At 28.4% G+C, this 8,672-nt stretch overlaps 1 pseudogene; it reads right to left on the bottom strand.

Moving 5' to 3' along the window:
* Window positions 1–6,553: 6,553 nt before the first annotated feature.
* Window positions 6,554–8,433, bottom strand: LOC132932778 (uncharacterized; annotated as a pseudogene).
* Between the last annotated feature and the right edge of the window lie 239 nt (window positions 8,434–8,672).

Here is an 8,672-nt window from a genome sequence, read left to right as displayed (position 1 = left end):
CATTGTGCGTGTGTGGTTGGTATATTTGTAATTTTGTACTATATGACCCATGTAGTCATATATATATATTTAATCATAGAACATCCACAATAGTTTAGGTATATATTATTATGTATAATTCAGATAGAATCTAAATAATTGTTTTTTTTTTCTACTGGTTTTATAAATGCCATTTCAGAAGTTCTATTTGTTGAATAAAGTTGGCGGGATGTCATTTAACACTGCCATAAGGAAAACAATTGACTGTTGTTTTGAAAAAGAATTACTAACAAAATTTAGTTATAAGGGGAAAACAAAAGAAAAATTTATTGGCCTCCAGATATTCTCAGTCATTTATGGTAACATTACTATCATTTATAACTTATAAGATTTATATTATATCATAATTTTATTAGATTCCTTGTCAAGTTTTCGCCGAAGTCCTGAAGATGAAACAAAATTTCATTCTATTGCTGACAACTACATAAGACATGCCCCTCTTTATAACTGCAGTGGTAAGAGTGAAAAAAAAAAATATAATGATTATGTAAAGTATTATATATTTAAGTATTATATATATGTAGTATTATATGTCAGTTTTATTTTTCAATTTTATATTTTTTAATTAATTCAGTTCCTATACTGTTGTGAGAAGATAATTTTTTTTTTTTTTTTAATATTGAATGTAAAAGAAATAATGTTACTAATGTGTATTTTTGTAATAAAGAATACAATAATTGTTAAAATAATAAATATTGTTATTTATGTTATTTTTTAATATTTATACTCTATAATTAGATTATAATAGTGTGCTGTTAGTTTTAATATTAGAGTGAATTGACCTATCATCAAACCTCTAGGTAAGAACTTTATATGTGCTCTAGTGCAGTCGGTGTTTATTAAATATTTTCATTTTCAAGTGAAATTTTTAATTTGTGATATTTCACATAATTGTATTTATTACATATACAAATGAAAATATCAATAATTCATTGACGCTTGAGATTTTTACTTTAAGTTTTAATAATAGGCAATTTATTCTAATTTAAAAACAAACAGCACACTATTGAAACTATAGTGATCGAAAATTTGCTGTCGTACGTTGTAGGTAGTATCAGGTAAAACAGAGACAACAAACTCGCGCGTGGTTATATAGTATCCTCTAATAATTATATAAGCTGGTATATAGGCCCAGGCCTGTACTTAAGGGAGGGCCAGGATGGATCATAGCGCTCCTCATGGTGGAACTTGGAGGACGGTAAATTTTCATGAACTTTTTTTTATAATGATGTAAAATAGTTTTTCCTTTTATTATGTATATTGTGATTTAGTGGAAATTTATTCACGCTAGGTAACTAAAGTGAATTGGTTCCTTTATTAAAATACAAGTAATGTTTTATAATTTTATATAAGTATTCATAATTTTTATTTTTAACATTAGACATCCCCCTCCATGCTACTAAAAAGAAGGACGGAATTTCATTAATGCGCCCGGGGCGCATAATTTCTAAATACGGGTCTGGGGCGTATAGCTATAGTCAGTGCTCGAATTGGGGGGGGGGGGGCGCAGGGGGACGGAGCTCCCCTTCAAATTTTAATTTTTTTTAGCGTACCCCTTTTTATATTTTTAATTTGAACGGGGGGACGGTACGTCTCCCGTGTAAATTATTATTGAAAAACTTATAAAACGTTTATTTATAGATATTTATTATGTATTATCAATTTGAACAAAATATGCGATAAATTGTAAATTTCATTAATGATAAAAATCAAAATATATAAGATAATTTATTATTATAATCACGGACCACAGACTATAAATCTTAGTCCGTGATTATAATACAGGCTTACATATAATACTGATATACTAATAATGTGTATAAATAATGTATATTATATCGAGATTAAAATTAAAACCACCAGTGCACATGTTTGTACCTGAGCCTTATGTTGTATCATGGATACATAGAGGCAAACAATGTGCTGATGAAGTTAACTGCCCTAAACGACAAAATATTGAAGAGAACCATTCATATGTAGAGCTATGGAATATATTAAAAATTTAAATAATGTATAAAATATTTTAAAATAAAATAAAAGATTTGTTTGTAATTTAATAATATTTATTTATTGTTGTAATGTAACCTTTGTTTAATTTTAATGATTGTTTGATTTGGGTTGAAAATACTACATGGGGGGTGTGGGGGGCGAAGCACCCCACGGGTTAGTTTGGTTTAAATCGTCTATTATATTTCCAATTCGAGCACTGGCTATAGTTAATTAATACACTGTTGCACGGTGTTGAACCAGACCTACACACATACAGTACATGGTGTTTCAACCGACAAATGCCCAATAAGTACACGGTGAAATATTAACATAGTTGCACAGTGCTTTAACTGACTGTTACACGGTTGTACGATGGGCATTTACCCAATAAAACCTCCGTTAAAATATTGTACCATGACACAGTGTTTGAACTGACAATAGCACTCTGAGTGCACAGTGCTACCCATGTAAAAATTTGGTATTCAAAATGACTGAAAACACAGTGCAGGGACAGTAACTACACCGTGTTCTACACAATTAATTTATTGATGATTTGACACAATCATAGCACAGTAATTGCTACTCGGGTAGCATTTAGCTACATAGTACTGCACTGTTGTCTGTTTACATAAGTGTGTATTGATGTTTTTACACCTTTCTTCTACAACATAAATGGATGCACCGATGATTAATGGTAACATAATTGAATCATTCAATTAAAAAATAATATAATTAATTTTTAGGACTTAAATGCATGTTGGTTTTTAGGTATTGTTGAACACGATTATGACTACAATGTTGAACATCAAGAATATGGTATGAACTAAGTAGTATTGGATAAAATGTATTTAGTTAGTTATCCATTTACTGTTGTACACTAGTCAAATAGTGTAAAAATTATGAAAAACAAATCAGTATGCATTATCAATCATATGATATTATTATTATAACGTAAATCGATAGGTTTATAAGAATAAAATATTAAAACCTATAAAATAATAGGCCAATTCACTCTAATATAATATAAATTATATATTTGAGCCAACAACACAAAATTGGATGTATATTTCGAAGTACTAGTTCCTTCAATTTGGCACAACATTTACCCCTTTAATAATTGAGTTAATAAACTTTTGAAAACTGTGAACTGGTCTAGGGACGCTTCTCCTTCGATTCTCAAAGGTTTCAAGAATATAGTACTTTTTTTGAAGGATTTGGTTTTTCAAAATCGTAATTTATCGAGCAAACCTAAAAACTTCAATATTGATTGTATCGTCTTGTAATCTTTGAGGCTCAATGCAGTGACACCTCTAGATCAAATTTATGTTCTCAAAAAAAACCGTGTATCGTATTTAAGTTTGAGAAATTAGAAAAACAAAATTTCCCGCCAATTTTTTTTTTGAATAATTTAAATATTAAATACTTAATTTACCTACTTAATATTTGAGATAAAAAAACTATTACTGGCTGGCAAATGATCTAGGTACGCTTCTGCTTCGATCCTTGAAGGTTTCATAACGATAGAACTTATATTGAATGATTTAGGTTTTCGATATAATACGAAATTGAAAAACCTATCTAAAAACATAAATCCTTCAATGAAAGTCCTATCGTCATGAAACCTTCGAGGATCCAGCCAGTAATAGTTTTTTTATCTCAATTATTAATTAGGTAAATTACGTGTTCAAAATTTGAATTATTCAAAATAAAAATTGGCGGGAAATATTATTTTGCTAATTTCTCAAACTTAAATACGATACACGGTTTTTTTGAGAACATAAATTTGATCTAGAGGGGCCACTGCATTGAGCCTCAAAGATTACAAGACGATACAACCCATATTGAAGGTACTAGTACTTCAAAATGTATATCCAATGTTGTGTTGTTTGCTCAAATATATATATTAGAGTGAATTGACCTATTATTTTATAGGTTTTAATTTATTATTCTTATATACCTATCGATTTATAATAATAAATAATGAGCTACACGCCTACTAAAATAAATGCGAAAAAAAAGTTCAAAATATTTATTACTTAAAATGTTATACAGACGTATACTATAAGAAAACGTCTGGTTATACAAATAATCACTTAATGTATTTTTCAACTTTTTGCTACTCCGATTACGGGCGAAAAAATGGTCGTACGTATTTCGACCATAGACCATTTTTAGTAATCACTGTATCTTATGAAAAAACCAGTCTGTTTTTGTTCATGTACAAAATGTATCTGAACCACTCAGAACCCCCTGCAAAAAAGTTCTAATGCTGTGCCTGATAGTTATTAACATAGCATAGTGTGTACTGAAATAACTCAGATTTGTTTGTTTAATTAATATAGGAAGTATTAAAATAATTTTGTTAATTTAACACAAGAAATCGATAATATTTTTAATAAAATTAACTTAAACTATAAACTCAGTGGTTTATTTTATTATGATTGCTTCTAACAGTAATTCAAGAACGATAATGTGTTTAGTGGTGCAAATGTATGTCTTCTTGCCAATTATAAAATATTGGGTGGCTGAGTAGGTATAATATTACATATAAATAATAATGTTTATTTTAGTAGCAGTAAAAAATCTGTAGGAGGGATACATTTCCAATTTGTTCTACACTTGTGGGCTGTGTCATTATAACTCAATATTTTTGTGATATTAAAAATATTTTTAAGTACGGCCTGCAAATGAGTGTGATGGTAGTGTAGTGGTAATAGTAATCTATGCATAATAAGCCGTCTAAAAACACAAATATCACAAATTTGATACAATCAGAATTCAATTAAAAGTTTAAAATTAAATGTCATACCCAAAACACGTATTATAAGATGTTACAACCAATAGGTATTAGGTAGGTACGTCGGTAGTATACAACTTAAGCAATTATTATATTAATTTATTTATTTTTATAACTTTTTATTTTTAAGTTAGTATTGCTAAAATTTTGCTATAATTTATAAGCAGTAGTTAGGGTTTTAGATATTTTATATTAAGATTTTTGTATTTGTATGTTGAAAACGCTGTTATTTAATTTTTAAATATTCGAGAAATTTATGTCTCTCTGTTATCAAAATCTGTAATTCTGTTCCAGCCACAACCCGACAACCGTGGTATATACATAGATAATAAAGATATCTTTATTATCTATGGGTATATAGCACGATTTAAGATACAGTATATATAGTATATCATAAATCGTGGTATATAGTTTAAATAAAATATAATTATTATCAAATAATATAATAATTATCATTCAGTGGAACAATGATGAAACCTCACATACAAAAATATAATTTTAAGAAATTGAATGTTGGCAACAATTTTATGCCGCCGTCTTTCAACCCAGGTCTTTATCATTTTATATTTTCAACTATAATATCTTATCACGAATATTTGTCGGCTATAATATGGTTCTGCGTAAATATTTGTCGGCTAAAATACGGTTCGGCGTAAATAATTGTCGGCTAAAATACGGTTCGGTGCAAATATTTTTCGGCCGTAATATTTGTCGGCTAAAATACTGTCGGCCGTAATATTTGTCGGTTAAAATACTGTCGGCTGTAATATTTGTCGGCTAAAATACTGTCGGTTGTAATATTTGTCGGCTAAAATACTGTCGGCCGTAATATTTGTCGGTTAAAAATACTGTCGGCTGTAATATTTGTCGGCTAAAATACTGTCGGTTGTAATATTTGTCGGCTAAAATACTGTCGGCCGTAATATTTGTCGGCTAAAATACTGTCGGTTGTAATATTTGTCGGCTAAAATACTGTCGGTTGTAATATTTGTCGGCTAAAATACTGTCGGCCGTAATATCTGTCGGCTAAAATACTGTCGGATTTAATATTTTCGGCTAAAATATAGCCCCTCTGTTGAACAAACTAAGAAACGTAGAAAATTGATAAAGGTAAAAATTATATTTTTAACAATTCCATACATAATCAACTTAACTCCTCTTATGCGGTTTTAATCCTTTAATTTTATTCTATTTGATTTTTTTCAATTATTCATGTGTTCCAACTGTAAATTCAAATTGGTTCCAAAAATTCTAAAAAGTTCTAAAAAGTGAAATATTCTTATATATATTTTTTTTTTATTTAAATAGCTTACCTTTAGATACAACACAAGAAGTCAATCATGCAAGGACAGTGTTTAAAAAGCGTGAAAAAAAATTGTATTTTCAAAAATATTTATACTCATATTTTTTTCTATTTTATTTTAGTAGAGCATGGAATTTTTATGAGATCACAGATGAAGATAATATGACTACAATAATAAAGAAAAAAATTGAACTATTTTTATGTGCATTTATTTAAACAAATAAAATTGTTATACTTTTATTTATTTTCAATTATTGGGAATTATTAATAATAGTTTGTTTGTGTAAAAAAATACTGTTATACAGTGTAATCCCTTTTGAAGGTAACCATAGGCGCAACTAGGAACATTCTTCTGGGGGGCTAACGTTTTATGACATGTTTTTAGTTTTGTAGAAGTAGGTAACAAATATTAATAATTTAATATTTTAGTTTAATCTAAAGTTTAATCTTTTAGTTTCATCTCTATTTCTCAATGGTACACAATTCCCTGCTGTATGTAAAAAATTTTCTCATTGCCCTTTGCTTTTAATTTTTATAAGCCTTTGTTCTAATTTTTTTATTCCCGTAGACGATGACCCATATGAAGTATTACACAGGTTTAATAAGTTTAATACATTTTCAAATTTGCTGCTATCATTTGATTCTGAGCTGGAACTTGGTATGGGTTCTATTAAATTTAATTTTTGTACATTTTTATCGTTATTAATATTTGTATTATTAATTTCTGTCTCATTTCTTTGTTCTATTACAGCTTCTACTTTTAAAAATGGATCATAAAATGACTTAACCAAGACTTGTTCTCCAAAGGCAACTTTAGCTATATTAAAACGGTCTGTAGCAGTTATAGAAGAAAAATTATCAGATTTAATATTAAAAAATTGAAAAATAGCATACTGATGTTTACAAAACTTTCCAGCCAAGGCACTAGAACATGAACAAAGACCACATTTAATATTAACATAATATAATAATGTTTGTTCTTGTTCACTTGGCACTAAAAATTCATAGTCATTTTCTTGTACAATCATATCTTCTTTTAAATATGTAACTTTCTTCATCATTTTTTGTAACATTAATCTGATTGAGGAATTTCTACTGTATGCAAATTCTCTTAGTCTTCTTTTATAATAATCTTCTAAAGCTGTACTAGTTAAATCTATTAAAGCTAACACATTGTACGCTTTTACTCTACCTAAAACATGATCTTTATAAAGTCTAACTGCTACTTCACAGTAATTGTTAGTTACATGACCTCTAGAATAACTGTCCCTAAAACATATACACCATTTTTCTTTATATGTCCAATAATTACACAAATATTTTGTCCATTGAGGAAACTCTTCATTTTTACAACCTTTTTTGTAAGCATTTTCTACATCAATCATATTATCGGCGTATAAAATGTTTTGAAATAATTTCATTAATGGTTTACGTTTTTCAATAGGAATTTTATGAGCTGAATCCCACAACCATCGCCAAACTGCTTGCAAGACATGGAACGTACAAAGTAACGTGTTACTTTTTTGGCCAAATATTTTTGATGGCATTAATTTCAGCTGAGCTTTGATCAGTCAGAAATAAATTGGGATATCCCTGTCCACAAAAACTTTCTAGAACAGCTTCATTTATTAATTTAAATCCTTGACAATAACACTCATACGTTTGACCTTTTGTTTAAATGATGGCTAAAGGCACTGCCCCTGCAGAACTTGGGCACATAACAAATGTTATTGAATGATTCAAAGGATCACATGCACTTGTGCTGTCTACAAATATTATTTCTTTTGCCTCTTTCATTTGATGAGCTCTTCTCATAATGGGTGTTATAACAATTACAGCAAATGGATTTTCTTTGAATAAAACAGTAATGCCATTTTTACTGTATATTTCTTGTTTTTCTTTTAGTTTCTATATTAAAATTAAAATAATAAAACTACATTAATATGTATGCTAACCTTACTTATTTGTATTATCTGTATCTAATATTATGTAAGTATACTATTCTTTATTGCTATAATTGGATATATACCTCAATTAATCCAACACCACTACGTGGACCTAAATTCAAACTTCTCCAAACATCATACCAATAACGAACCGTACGATAACATGGATTAATGCCTCCATTAGCAAAATGTTCCAACGTGAAATCCTCTTTTAACTCCAATAATTGTTCATGATATTTTTGTGATTCAGTTATACCCATTCCAGAATCAAAATACTCATAAAACATATTTTTTAAATCATCACCAGCCGGAATAAATCTGAGACTTTCAGCAGATTTTATAGTATGGGTATGATGATTTTATATTTCTTTATTTCTATACAACATACTAAACCTTTCTGTAATATAAATATTACATATTTATTGTAATGCTTATATTATTATTATTATTATTTATTTTCAATTATTAAGTGTTGTTAATTTTTAAATCACATCATTAAAGTATAATATACAGTGTAATACAATAAAGACTGTATAATACAGTGGAAAATATTGTGGATGTATTGTTTACAATACTATACCAGAAACAGTGTAATACA

This window comes from Metopolophium dirhodum, chromosome 1 (assembly GCF_019925205.1).
Source record: "Metopolophium dirhodum isolate CAU chromosome 1, ASM1992520v1, whole genome shotgun sequence".
In the NCBI taxonomy this organism is placed as follows: Eukaryota; Metazoa; Arthropoda; class Insecta; order Hemiptera; family Aphididae; genus Metopolophium; species Metopolophium dirhodum.
This window is presented reverse-complemented; position numbering and strand designations above follow the sequence as displayed.